The sequence below is a fragment of the Pinus tabuliformis genome, chromosome Q (assembly GCF_031772625.1).
Source record: "Pinus tabuliformis cultivar Carrire ecotype Pingquan chromosome Q, CPIR1, whole genome shotgun sequence".
In the NCBI taxonomy this organism is placed as follows: Eukaryota; Viridiplantae; Streptophyta; class Pinopsida; order Pinales; family Pinaceae; genus Pinus; species Pinus tabuliformis.
In genome coordinates, this window is record NC_142296.1 from 64,348,509 (window position 1) to 64,363,781 (window position 15,273).

Sequence of the window (15,273 nt, forward strand, 5' to 3'; positions counted from 1 at the left end):
GGCGCGTTTTTGGGATGACGTCATCGGGTGGGGTCGGAGACGGATGACGTCAGCATGACGTCATCGGGTGAGGTGGCAAGCTGCTATTGGTCCACGGGGATGATGCAGTGGCAGACCCATTGGCACGGGGGCGGACAAAAAGGTTGATGCGATGGCGGGGTGGCAATGACGTGGGGATGACGCTGGATGAGCGGATTGACAGAAACCGGAAACGGTTGGTGGTTTTGTATCACACCGCTCTAGCTATGGAGGTGGAATGTGTCAGGCGTACCTCCGATGCATTGTGGGGAAGGCGCGTGGCGGGCACCTGATGTCACCTTCTGACAGATATCGGAAGGTATCTGTCGGACGTCGGGGCCACTCCGATATCAACGAGGGCCGTCGGATCACATGGGTCCGATCCGACGGTTGACGGAAGGGTGATCTGATCGGATAATACGGATGGGGGGGCGGGATTAATTTATTATTTGTTTTGGAAGCTGCGCCCGGCGGAAAACATTAGGATATGGGGTTTTGTAAGGCCTTTCAATGTATTTTGAAAAATCAAACATACGCGCCGAAACTTTGGATAAGCGCCAAAAGGTGGGTTTTTTGGGTTTTTTCATAATTTCAAAGGGGTTTATGGGTAGGAGGGGGTTTTTATAAGGTTTTTCTTTACAAACGGAGGTTTAATGGGTGGAATGACCTTAAAGAAGGGAGAGGGGTGAGGTTTAGGTTCATCAAAGTGACCAGATGCCAATTTGATCCCTGACAGAGGATTTATTGGCTAAAATGCCAAGGGGAGGGATATTTATACAAAATTTTAGGGTTTATACACCATGGTGTTAATAATAATAGGGGAAGGGTAACATAGGGGAATTACATAGTAGAGTTTAGAGTTAATAATATGGGGGAAAATGTGAATGAGGGGGAAATCACTAAGTTTATTTGAAACTTACTTAGTTTAGGGAGTAGATCAAAATGAAAAGAATTTTAGACAAGAAATGTGGCTTCTAAAAGATTAAGAACCACCATGAAACCATAATTTCTTCCATGAATCTCAACTGATGAGGGAGTGTTAGTAATGAAATGGAAAAGGGGAAGAAGGGAGGTTAGACCTGCTTCTTGCTTGCTGCAACTTGATGAAGAATAACACCTTCTTAACTCATTGATTTTGCTTTGGTAAACAAAGTTAGCACACATGCAACTTATAAGAAATGACCTTTCTGCAACCCCAACTGCCTACCCATCTATTTGCCTAGCATTTTTTATTTCTTCCTGGAGGGTGCACTTGGACTTGCAGACCCTTACTTGCCTTTTCTTTTCTTTGGCTTTTTCTTTTGTTTTTCTATCTACTTCTACCCTTATTTCTTCCAAGGTCCCAGATTAAGCTGTTGGGAGCCTTTTCTTCTCTACCTGAACTACTTGTCTGCCAAGATTAAGTAGTTTGGACAGACTTCTTTCTCTATTCTACAACTGAAAATTCAAAACATGGCATGATCCAGATTAGACTGTTGGACCATCCATCAAAATTTAGTCCCCATCAAGCTATAAGCACAGATTGTATTCTTATGGAAATATGTGATCTTTGCATCATCAAAGCAGAGCATATTTGGACCTTTTCATTTCCAATCATGAAATATGAAACCTATTGGTATAGGTAGCTAACAAGGCAAACAGGGCTCTCATGGTTATTGTTCAATAATCGTAGTTTTTTCCATTAAACTGTGGGAGTTGAGTATTAGAAAAACCCATGCTAGTGCTGGGGCTAGTGCCAGTCATTCTAGCTGTTTAAAATATGCTTCGAATGCTTGACTGTATTTAAAATCACTGAGTGTCTGTCTTCAACAGTAACACAGAAAACTAATCTGAGAAATACCTGGATCCTTTTGCTTGAGACTTCACTCTGCTGGAGAAGTTGTTGCAGCAAAAAACTCCTTCCTTCAGCTTCTTTGACACCTTCAAAGAGCTTGGATCTACTCTGATACCACTGTTGGGAATTTTTCTGGTAAAATTCCAAAAACAAATAAACTGAACACAGAGACAATGCTCTGTTTCTCTCTAGGATCTTAGCACAAGGAAGCTATAACTGATTTCTGAGAACAGAGTATTACATACACCCACAAAAGCTTTGTATTCATTAAAATATAATGCCTGATACAAAATTCATCCTCTTTCTCTCAGAGGGATTCACCAAAAACATTTCAACAAAATTACTCTGTCTCCTTATAAAAAAAAAATTTACACAGCTGTGTGTAAATTTTTGTTTACATTTACTACTATAAAATAAGAAGGATTCGTACATATGGTGCTGCACTTTTACATTCATATTCAAAAAAAAAAAATTATATTCAGGCTCTGCCGAGCATTTCCTTTCTCCTCACACGCTGCTTCTGCTACTTCATTCCATTCCCAAACAAGACATCAAAACATCCACGGTGCTCTGTTCTGGTTTCTACCTTGTCTTCGTCTTCGCACTACAGTGTCGTTCCACCGTTTCATTACAGAATGGTAAACACCACAAAAAAAACATTATACATACAATGCATATGCAATACATAAAAAAAACATAACACGTAAATACGTTTTACTATGCTCATACCTCTGTAAGGAATAAAAAACATTAAAATTAAAATCCTTTTACCAATACTCTACGAACACATTTAATTTCATTTATATTTTACCGGCAGTAAACCAAATTTTTTACGCAATGTCATGTTGCAAGCTTGTATGCAGCTCTGGATGCAATCAACGGTGGACAGCCTTCACACTAATCCAACGATCATCGCTCGCCCAAACATAATGGATATTACGTCCCGATAGAAAGATGGTTTTGTAAAAGGTACAGTGGACACGCGTTAAAAAATGATTGCATCGAGTGAGATTTACGGAATACCACGTTCACAGCAAAAGCGGTCCGACAAGGTCTGGTGGTTTTGTGCATTGAATGTAGCATGACAAGTTGAAATTAATATTTCAACATCTGATTCCATGGGTTTGAAATTGTTTTGAAGATAATAAATCATGGCATACCTCTGTCATTGCTAGAGACTGAAACGTGTTTCACAGGAGTTCTTTGATCTTCCTCTTGAAGAGAAACGGAAACAGTGCCCTGTGAGGCCTGGTATTCACATGCTTGAAGGCTATGGCCGCTTCTTTGACATCTCTGATGACACGGTCCTGGACTGGGTTGATGCCCTAGTTCATTATATTTCTCCAGAGTGGGCCAAAGCAGTTGAGCACTGGCCCAAAAACCCCTCCACATACAGGTACAACTCTATACACATATACATACACACTCTGAAACCTTGATAATGAGCTAATTGCATCCATTCTGATACATTTCTGTGTGCACTGTGAAGAGAAACATATGAAAAATACGGCGAAGAGGTAATGAGGGTTATGGAGAAGTTGTTGGGTCTTCTTTCCGAGGGTTTGGGGCTGGACCCAAAGTATATCCAAACCCTCAATAAGGAACCCCTGCTAAAACTAAGAATCAATTATTACCCTCCTTGCCCTCAGCCAGATATGGTGAATGGGCTTAAACCCCATTCAGATGGCGATATGCTCACTGTTCTGCTCGATGATGGGGTGGACGGTCTCCAGGTTCGGAAAGATGAGGATTGGTTCACTGTGCCCTCTGTTCCTGGAGCTCTTATTATCAACATCGGGGATTTGTTACAGGTCAGTGAAATTCTTTCAAATCTTTTTGGGACTTTAATCATTTCTCTGATTTGGACTATGTCCTTTGGTTACAATTTGAGCATATTTTTTGTAAAATGATATGGGTACTGTGTAATGGCAGATAGTAAGCAATGGGAAATACAAGAGTGCCGAGCACCGGGCACTAGCGAATACAAAGCAGAGTCGCATGTCGATAGTCATGTTTTTGAGTCCACAAGAGGATGTGTTGATTGATACTGCTTCCGAGCTGATCGATGCAGCTCATCCCAGCTTGTACAAAGCCGTTAAAGCTGGGGAGTATGGAACTGAGTATATGAGCAAGGATCTTCGAGGAAAAGACGTTGTACATGCTTTTCGTATAGAACAGGCGTAGGAAGTCAATGTCTAGTCCTTCAATTGCATTTTTATAAGATGTCTATCTAGAGAACTATTCAAGGTATTTGAGTGGAAACTCTAACTAAAAGATAGCTGGCCGTTAAAGCTGGGGAGTATGAAACCGTGCATATGAACAAGGATCCTCAAGGAAAAGCCTCCGTCAATTCTTTACGTATAGAAGAGGCGCAAGAAGTCCATGTCTAATCCTTCAATCGCATTTCTATAAGATGTCTATCTACTGAACTATTCAAGGTATTTGAGTGGAAACTCTAACTATAAGATAGCGGTAGGTGTTTTGAGTGAAAGATGTAATTTGCTAGCATATTATATATGCAAAATAAATATATGGGTATTTCATTGTTTTGAGTGGGTGTTTCATTGCCATGTGGTTGGGCATTTTGAGTGGGTGTTTCATTGCCACGTCGTTGGGCCTTTTGAGTGGAAGATCTAATCTAGAGGTATATTATATATGTTTGGAAGTCTCTATTTATAAGATATTTTGGAAACTTGGTTAAATGTTGATTTGTTTTGTTTAAATTGGTTTTTTGATTGCATATATGGATTCAACATTCTCAAAATTCTTTGGGGAATTTATGATTGTGAAGGGTTACTCATCTTAATTTGTGATTTCAATAAATCCCTACCAGAATTTAGACAAATTAAATTGGAAAATAAACCAGAAAACTTTCTAGAAAAATTAAATTAGAAAAAAAACCAGAAAACTTTTCAAAAAAAATGATAAATAGACACTCCCTATATATATATATATATATATCTATATATATATATATATAACTTCATTGCATGCATTCCTTTTATTTCTGAATAAATGGATATTTATTATTTTTATTAAAAAAAATATTTATTTAAAAATAAATAAATTAATTGTTTTAAAAATAATAATTTAATATTTTTTTATATATAAAATTTGATTAAAATATTAATAAGCATTATGTGAAATATGGAAACATTAAGTAATATAAATTTCCGCGAAATATGGAAACATTACATAATATAAATTTAATTTAATGTAGAGAAATATCTAAATGAATTTTTGATCTTTAAATTTTTTAGATTAAAATGGAGTTATATTAATTTAATTTAATTTGTTTTATTTAATTTAATTTGATTGTTTTTCTCTTTGATATTAAAAATCAAAATGAATTTTTTCTTGTCGATGGAGTTTGGGATAGGTCTTGGATATACAGTGATTGGGTACTCTGTTAAGACACTTGTTGAGACACTCCTTGATATGAAGTCACTGGTTCAATTCCCCACCCAGATCACACAATACCTCACTAAATATAAATAGAGTAAAAATTCAAATGTGTGATGCCATGGCCATATACATATTAATGTGTTATACATTAAATGCCATCTTAAACAAAATTCATACTACTTTGTAAGACTTATTAATCAAATATCAAGTCCATGATACAATGTAGTCATTTTGCATTGTGCTCAATGTTAGTTATTGCATTTCATTAATGTAAACATTATCAAATTTTTCTCTAACTCTTGCACATTTTAGTACCATCTTAAAGTACCTTTAACAAATTTAGATAGCCTTGCTACCTTCTAAATTTTCTTCAACATGTACCCTACCTTCTTATGGGTCATCTCTAACAATTTGTTGTGATGATTCATCTTCTATTTTGCTTCTTCAATTATTAAATCATTCAACTCTCCTTCTGGTAATCGACAGTGTTTGGTAGTCAACATGTCTCCATTGTGAAATACCACATAGACGCCCCCTCACTGATACGATCTAACTAACACAATATTGCTAACAATTAGTAATATCTCAATCCATCTCATTTGTCTAATCTTCATCCTAGAAATCAAAATATACACAATAATGGACCCTAATTTAGTCGATACACAAGTGGAATTTGTCTTTGATATTCTTTTAGTTGAATATTTTCTATCAATCAATGGACTTGGTTCAATCAAATTCCTCAATGAATCCCACCTCTAATTTCTCTTGTCTTCTTCTAATCAATCCAATTTAATATTAGCTACCCTAATGGGGTAGGTGGCCTGCAAAATTTGCAAAACTACATATTTATGTAGAATGATTTTGCCTTCAAAATGGCTTCCTCTTTTGATATACCTTGCCACTTTGTACCATGTGATTTACCTTTGCTAAATATTCTTCACATCTACCTATAAAATTCCATCTAGTTCCACTCTTCATTGGTTAATGGGATTTTGTTTGAGTAACCAACTCATTGCCAAATTCATTTTTAAGTAAGAGGAATGAAAGACAAAAGGAGTCTTTTGTTGTTAGGAACGTATGGTGCATAATCAAGATCACCCATTTTTTTCTCATACCTTATACAACCTATAAACTTGGTATGAAGTTTGTTTTTACCTATGATAGTTGAAGAGTTCTCTATTTATAGCATTGTAATTGGATTTCAATATTATGAAATTCTATTCTACTATGTATACATCGAATACTAATATTAGTTTCAACATTTTATTTGTGTATGTACATATATATCAATATGACATGCTAAATATATCAAGATTAAAAGAAAAATAAAAATAGAATAAGTGTTGTCACGGCATTCAAGAATTATACATTTTCATATTTAGTTAAAGTAAAGTATAGTAAGGATGTCTACCATCATCACTGATGTGAGAACATAAGAACCATACACTAAAAAAAAAGAACTATAGTTTCCTTCCAACTTTGCCACCTTATCTATTAACTAGCTTTGTACAAAAATATTCACAAAACCCACATTGTAGTCCATGTCAAGAGAATAAGTTACCTTCAATAGTTTTAACTAAAGTAATATATAAATAATATCAACTACTAATTTATAAGTCGATAGTTTTAACTAAATTAATATATAAATATATCAACTACTAATTTATAAGTCGATAGTTTTAACTAAATTAATATATAAATAATATCAACTACAATATCATACAATTTGTTAAAAATGACAAGAATGGAGGTGCTTATTTCAAATAAAGTCTCATTAAGTAGCATCCATGTCTCTCTCCTTTTACTATCATATGTTTGTTCTCATGCCTTAATTGTTGCAAAACCATTCTTATCTTTTTTTTCTTTTTCTTCTTTAATTTTATCTCCTATCCATATTGTTTTTAGTGACGATTTTGATATGATGCTATTAAAATCAATGGAAAACATTCCTTATATACAACAACCTGTCAATATGTTTTTTAAACATATTTGTACAAAAAATTATATACCTTTGATGTTTCAATGAGTTTCTATCATTCCATCTCTACCTTGTAAGAAACAATAGTAACAACTAAATCTTGGCAAAAGTTGCATTGTTCACTACCCAACCATATTACAAAATCTAAATCTAGTGATTGTACTATGAACATCGGTTCCTTTACAACATCATCCCTGTGAAAGAATGCATCTATGAGCTTGTTACATATAGGTTTAACATAAATATCCTCAAAAGTGTGGAAATTTCCCATAAAGTGTGATTCCATGACATATTGGGTTGTATATTCACATCGATGCTTATGTATTGTACTATGATGGCCACAATTTATTTCTCGAGTACTAAATATTCAAAAAGGGTTTCTACAAATAATTTTAAAACAATTTCCCAATAACTTATACTTGGATCCCAATATCATTCCCCTCCCTTGTCAATCCCTTTTGTCGTTGTATATCTCTCTCTCTCTCTCTCTCTCTCTCTCTCTCTCTCTCTCTCTCTCTCTCTCTCTCTATATATATATATATATATATATATATATATATTCCCAAGGAAAACATCATAGAATTCCCCCTCCATAGAATATCTAAATAGAAGGTGGCTCGACCGCCAATGATAGTGATAGTTGGTCACCCAATAGGATTCAATTGGACATGAATCTCAAATAGACTAGAACTAAGGACCTCATGATGAACTTGACCTTGAAACAAAGCATTCAAACATATTAGGCTAACCCACTAATCTTTTTTTTTCTCTAAAGAATACTTCATGGGATTCCCCCCTCTTCCCTAGAAATATTTGGATGGAGGAGAATGTCAACCTCCAACTACATAATATTGAGTGATTTGACCTAATTTGAACTTGTGACCTAGTGTCTCCCCATCAACAACATCCTTTTTGTGAAATAGTTCAACCAATTCATCTTGATCCTATTACAACCATAATGAATATATGTTCTATTTCTTTCTTTTTTTTTACATCTCAATTGATCTTTTTAAATGTAGGTTTAGTAATTGAGGTTTCCTTCTAGGTAAGTTTGGAATACCATGAGTAACACATGCCATAAATTGATAGGAGGTGACCACTTTTCATCCCAAATTTACGTGGTCTATTACAAATCTGGTGTGTCATTAGCAAGTTGGAATTTAAAGTATTAGAATCATCTGCTACTCATTATCTTGTAGTTAAAATTCATTAGATGTGGATCTACATAAATCTTGAATTTGAATATCTCGTTTATGGGAGGAGTCTTTAGCGAAAATCACATAAAAATTCATATTGCCGACGCGTTTCAAACCAATGAGTGTGGTTCATCGTCAGGACAAGTCAAAGAACCAGATCTAGGTTGCATGTTAAATAGGGGGAGCAGGTCATCCAACGACTATATTTGACTGAGAAACGACTAAATTTGATTGGGTAATTGGACTGGACCAACGGCTACCAAGCAATGGCTATGATTGACTGGGCAACAAGACCAAGGGATAGGGAAAGGAAAAATTAATTAGTTAATTATAATTTTAGTTATATTTATTACCATATACTAGTAATTAATTGTTAAGAGAATGAATCAATAACCTATGAAAGGCTTTTTTTATTAAAAATTAATAGACAAATAGTTAGTTAATTAAATTAAGGGTTATTTTGTTATATTTATTAGATTTCCTAGAACCATAACCTATCAATAGGTCCATTAATTATTATTAAAACCATCTAAATGAATAAAACATATATCCATAATTTATGAAATAGAAAGAAAAATTAAAATAGATAACCTTTAAATTAGTTAAATAATGACCTCATACTAACTGAAATGACTTGGATAATTAATGATTTTAACCACTTAATTATAAATAATTATACAATTAATATATATATATATATATATATATATATATATATATATATATATATATATATATATATATATATATATATATATATATATATATATATATATATATATATATATATATATATATATATATATATATAGATAGATATATAGATATATATATATATATATATATAAAGGTCCATTAATTGCTAAGTGGGGTCGAAGGAAAATAAATAATTTGTAAGTTAGTTTCTTATCATTATTACCCTAAAGATGAGAAATAATCTATTAATGGGCCTTTTTACTAAAAATAAATAGACAAACAATTAGTTAATTTTTTTTTTTTTTTAGTGTGGTTCATGAACGCCCTCGTCAGTGAGTGGTCACTATGTCCACGGAAAAGTCTGGGCTAATCGCCCCTCGGCCTACTGGCAAAACCTAACCCCAAGGGCTTTGGGCAAAATCAACCCTATGACCTCCCAATGGCGAGGCACAGTTTTTGACCAACTGAGCTAACCCTTCGGGCTAACAATTAGTTAATTAATTTAAGGGTTAGTTATTATATTTATTACCCTAAAAAATAATTGTTTGTATTTAATTACCAAGAATCATAACCTATTGAAATAAGAAAAATTAAAATAGATATCTTATTAAATTGGTTAAATAATGACCTCAAACTAACTATAAGGAATCCAACCTAAATCGAAAATAATTAAATTAGAGAGAATATAGCTTCTTCACTAGGTTAGTTGATTCAATATTAATATTATTTAATAATATCTAAAGGGTAGGTAAGAAAAAATCATACCTTTGGAATCCTTTCAACAATGTTTAGGAACGTACAATAATAGTGTATTATGTCAATTAAAAGGATTTTATAACCTACTTAAACATTTAGTTCTGAAATTTTAATCTAGAAGGAGTGACATAAAACCTTGAAAATGAATAAAAGCCCAAGAGATGAGAAGGAAAAAAGGACAACAGATGATCATGAAGACGAGGGGGGAATACAAAGAAGATCTCAAAGAAAAGAACAAGCAAGGGGGGGAGCAAGGGCAGGAGGAGGAAAGGGGCAGCTACAAAGAAATGGCAAGGATCCATTAACTGCTAATTTTCTAGTCTTCATCCCTATTTAGATTCGTAGATTTTTTTTCGATTTCAATGGCCTCCCTAAATTTCTAGTTATGAAAAGTAGAAATCTTGGCAATGACCTGGGCCTCCTTAATGCATATGTGATGCTTGGTCTTTTCTGTGTGTTCTGCCAAGGCGGAAGACTTGGTCCTCCCATGTTTAATGTCAGTTGAATGCTCATGAATCCTTTGATTAATAGAACGCCCCGTCTCACCAACATAGGGGGTCCCACTGGAGCACATATACTTGGAAAATATGTGCATATCTTCCGTATATGCACAATTTCCGTATATGCGAAATTTCCATATATGGAAGTTGCACATGTATGGTAGATGCACATACATACAAGACGTACATATATGGAAGATATCCACATATAAGAAAGTTACACATATACAGAAGATATGCAAATATCTTCTATATATGCACAATCTTGTATATGGAAGTTGCACATATATGGTAGATGCACATATATTCAATACGTGCATATAGAGAATATATGGACATATAAGAAATTTACGCATATACATAATATATGCACATAAATGGAAGTTGCGCATATACAGTAGATGCACATATACAAAAGATGGACATATATGAAAAATATGCGCATATATTTTTTATATGCACAATTTCCGTATATGCGCAATTTCTGTATATGGAATTTGCGTATATACGGTAGATGCACATACATAAAGATGTGCATATATAGAAGATATGCGCATATAAGAAAGTTATGTATATACGAAAGATATGCACATATCTTCCGTATATGGACAATTTCTGTATATGTGCAATTTCTCTATATGGAATTTGCGCATATACGAAATTTATGTATATACAGAATTGTCAGGCGGAAAGAGTCGATAGTGTGGACACAACCAACCTCCCTAGGAGCCTAAGACTCTCTAGTGACAAACAATACAAACAAGAGCAATCCTTCTCTAAACATGCATTTACTATATAAGAAATCAAGTGTTTAGATGCTACCTGTATTCCAACGCTGTTGTAGCAGTCCAGCCTCGCTGATCCGGATGAGCTCCTCCTTCACTTCGAAACCTGTATTCACTAACAATCAAACGATTAAATAACACTTGATAATCTCATAAAATAAAAAATATTTAACACATAGACCAAGGAGTACATGAAACAACTCATAAATAACAAGTTATTGAGAAGAATGGACTCATTTGCATTAATAGGAAACAAAAGGAACAATTACAACCTGAGCCTTGGTGTTGTGCAAATCCCTCCCAGGGTCCATCAAGAGTTCTCCTTTACTTTGACAAAGCTCACCCACTTCCAAATAGAACAAGCAAAGATGGTAATCTCTCCTCACAAGCTTCTAAATGGGAGTCCTAATTCCAGCAGCATCTACCCTTGGAAATGTTTAGCTTCCAACCTCCCCTCCTTCTGGCCCAATGCCTGTATTTATAGTGCTCAAGAGGAAGTTAATTAGGTCCACCATCAATGGGATAATCCCCTCTTTGGATGGGATAGCTCCCTTATTGATGGGATGAGTTCCTCTTTGGTAGGGGTACATGAACCATCTGGAGGCGCTTCATACACGTCAAACATACTTCTAGAAGCCTCTAGAAATGAACACACGTAACTTTTTGAAGTGAAACTTGCACTTTTTGACCTTTACAGGGGTACGCACCTGCCCCTTTACATACAAAGCGTACAAGTACGCAGTTTTTGTGAACATTAGGTGCATATACGCAGGTAAGGCCGAGAGAATCTGCGTACCCAGAGATAAACACATTTGCAAAGACTTTCTCTCTTTTTGGAGTTTTGACATGGAGAGCAGAGGCATAAGACTTTCCCAGGAGGATAGCATGACTGTTGATAGAGCCATACTAACTGTAAATAGCCATGGTGACATTTTTTAGTGTAACAGATTGCCCCCTAAAGTGCGAAGCCTGTAGTAGATTAGGGTTTTGTATTATCTAGGAATGGTGAAGCGCTTTATCATTTCAAGGATTATCTCGTGGAGAGCCTGGTCAGGACCTGCAATTTTCAACACAAAATACATGTATAAGATTATATCATCGCTGAGGTAGGCATTCCCATACTCAGATCAAAACTTTAACTAACAGACTAACTACTCTTATACAGGAATGATCTTGCAGTACATCATAATCATAGACTTTTCTAGACACAGTATGGGCGCAGCCATCTGTTTATGATTAGTCTACTAGATAATGAATACAAAACTCCTCGCAGCCTGGATGGTGGAAACTAGATCCAGGGTCTTCATTTCTACTTCCCGAATTGGTACGATTCTAGCCATGCGAATAAATGAGTTGATGTCGAACATGGTAGAAACCACTTGATTAACAGTCGATGATGTAAACTGTTAACAAGTGTGAGAGAGACCACCAGTAATGTCAATGGTTCTCAAAGTACCCAGTACAATCCATGAGATGTGAATGAATGAGTTGATGTCGAACATTTCACGGAATCCTTTGATCGAAAGTCAATGATGTAAACTGACGTTAAAGGCGAGAAACCTGCCATTGATGCATGAAGACTTCAAGGTACTGACGATTTCTAAGTCATCTCTCTAGATAATGTGCTGATGTTGATAGAAAGCGACCCGTTGCAGAGAAGCCCACAACACGAAATCATTGTTCAAGTTGAAGAAATGTTGCTGTAAGGACTGACTCAGGGATGGTCAAATGGATGACAAGTATTTTGCAGATGAAAGTTTATTTGCAGAGACCTCTTGAACACATAACGACACGACAGATGGTTTGGTTATGATTTGACTCAAAGTTAATACCCGGAAACGGTTGAAGACTTTCAAAGTGGTTTGATCAACTTTTAAGGCAAAGGATTTCCCAACCCAGGTGAACGGAAAGTGTCGTGTTCAAGAGCGGTGATAAGGTTCTTCTGTAACAAAGGATAACAAATAGGTTCATTCTTCTCTCTTTTCCCCCACCATTTCTGGCAAGTACCTCTTTATTTTTAACAAGCTTGAGGAGGATAACATATGCTTGATTATAAGCTCATCCTTCGGATGAGTCCAATCTAGTTTTGATTCGAACCCTAGGAAGGAGTGGTTCGTTCCTGTTTGTAATTGAACAGGTCCTTTACTGTGAAATTTTAGCGAGCCCAGTATAGGAGAAACTCAGCGTTTTTCAATTTTAGAGAGTCTGAAAAACTTAAGAAGACTCCAGGTTGAACTTTTTCGTAAATTTGTGTCCCCCAAGCCCGAAAAAGTATAAAATAATACCTGGGAGAACCGCTTGATCTTGCGACCAAGGAGTACTTTCATGATTAGTGTCTCTGACCTGAAAAGTAAAAAGTGGTCAAGGACACGTCGTTTTATTTCCATATCGAGTTTGAAACGACAAAAACCCGACCATCTTTTCCTATTTTTACGGTCAGAAAAGAGCTATAAGGGGACCGTCTTTTAATTCCGTTTTAACGAGTGTAAAAGAAACGCTCGGCAATCTTTTCATATTTTAGGAGTCAGAAAAGAGCTTAAAAGATGACTCTGATGTTTTGGTTCGTGAAAAATGATGATTTTACTCTAAAGTCCTTTTGTCCTGCACAAAAACGACACATTACTCATACCTGTTTAAGATGGGTAAAAATACATTGAAAAATGTCCTTTCATGGTGAAAAATAAACAAACTTAGCATTCATTCATCCAAAAAACCTATAAAAAGACTTTTTACCATGTCATTTTTACCATTTTACTGTTGAGGTTGAGAAAAGGGCTTTTGACAAGAAAACTTCTTGTGGTCATTGCGGAGAATCCGACCGTCAGAATCGAACACCGTCTCATCAGGTATTCTACAACATCCTTCTCTTGCTTTTCATCCATTTAAAATTCATTTTTAAGTTTTTATTTGATTTTTCTGGGGGTCTTGGGGTTTCAAGATGCGCCCTTCGGGGTACGTAGGTCATGCACTGCTGACCTGCGTACCCTGATATTTCCTCAATGGGGAAAATACCAGGTGTACGAACCCGGCCTTAAGGGAAGCTGCGTCCAGACGCTCTGTCCCTAAAAGCCGGGGTGCATACCCCGCAAAACGCATTTTGAAACCCTCATTTCTCCAAAATGAACCAAAATTTTAAAATTTTATGGATTCTAATAGATGTTTTATGATGTGCAGGGAGCACACCATGCTTGATTGGCATGAAAGAGACCACGAGGACGTTGATTTGGCCGCGATAGGTCATCAACCTTCCATTGATGCATTAAAAGCATGCGGACTGTATAAATACTGGGCCATACCTGGCATGAGGGGCCAGGTGCCATTTCTTGAGTGGCTGGTTGAAAGGTGGAACATTCAAGAGCAATGTTTCTACATCGAGGAGCACCAGCTCGAGATAGAGCCCTCTGACATATATTTTCTCACTGGCTTGCCTAACAGGGGCGAGCAACTTTCTCTATTCGGGACTAGGCCAGGTGGCCAATCCCTTGCTAGTCTCCGGCTAGAGTGGTGTAACAATCAAAACCAGGAGAAGGGGATAGAAATCAAGTACATATCCCGACCTGAACTTATGGTGATAGCCTTTACTGTTACCAGACTTTGCGGCGTGGCCGCTTTGCACCATGCCACCGGGTCCCAAATGCGGATGGCTATAGATTGCTTCCAAGGCACCATTTTCAACTGGTGTGATGCTGTGTTGGCTAATTTGAAGGGCCAACTAACCAGGGCAAAGAGAGGACAACTGAAGATCTTTGGATACGGGCCTTTAGTCGTGAGCTTTGCCCTAGAGAGAGTTCCAATGCTGGTCCCCCAGCATCTTACAGTTCCAGTTGGGGCTCCTCGGGAGCCTAAGTTGATGAGATGGGTTGCGGTAATGGCCCGGCATCCTGATGAGGGCGCAACAGTTGTTCGATTTCCTGATGGTTACTTTCACTGGCTAGAGAGCCAGGTCTTTGCTATTTAGGACTTTCCTTATGCCGGAATGGATTTTCGGAATGATCCGGACATGGTTCTTCCACAGGGAGAACAGTGGGACGACAGAGGTATTTCATTTTTCACGAGTTTTTAAATTATGTATATTTTTTTTTGTTTTTATATATCGCCTCAAAAC

The 15,273-nt window shown here is 36.1% G+C and overlaps 1 pseudogene across 1 annotated transcript; it reads left to right on the plus strand.

Moving 5' to 3' along the window:
* The first annotated feature begins 2,983 nt into the window (after positions 1-2,983).
* Positions 2,984-4,066, plus strand: LOC149218300 (oxoglutarate-dependent flavonoid 7-O-demethylase 1-like; annotated as a pseudogene). The gene is made up of 3 exons (XR_016248619.1): positions 2,984-3,248; positions 3,342-3,663; positions 3,785-4,066. The product of XR_016248619.1 is annotated as an oxoglutarate-dependent flavonoid 7-O-demethylase 1-like (transcript).
* Positions 4,067-15,273: the final 11,207 nt, after the last annotated feature.